Below are 284 nucleotides of genomic sequence, written 5' to 3' on the forward strand. Positions count from 1 at the left end.
TCTAACTACAGTTGTAACACAAATGAGGCAAAATTTTTTTCTCCCAGACATTTCGATATCATGATTAAAATTAAAAATTAGGGGGGCCTTTTTGGGAATTTTTGGGAAATTTGGGGGGGTTATTTAAAAGGTTTGAGGTTAAAAAAATGTGGGGGGTTTGGTTTTTTTTGGGGGTGGGGGGGTTTTTGGTGTTGGTTTTTTTTTTTGGGGGGTTTTGGTTGGGTTTTTGGGTTGTTTGTTTTTTGTAATGTTTGGGGTGGTTTTGTTTTTTGTGGGTTTGGTTT

This window comes from Penaeus monodon, chromosome 31 (genome assembly GCF_015228065.2).
Source record: "Penaeus monodon isolate SGIC_2016 chromosome 31, NSTDA_Pmon_1, whole genome shotgun sequence".
NCBI lineage: Eukaryota > Metazoa > Arthropoda > Malacostraca > Decapoda > Penaeidae > Penaeus > Penaeus monodon.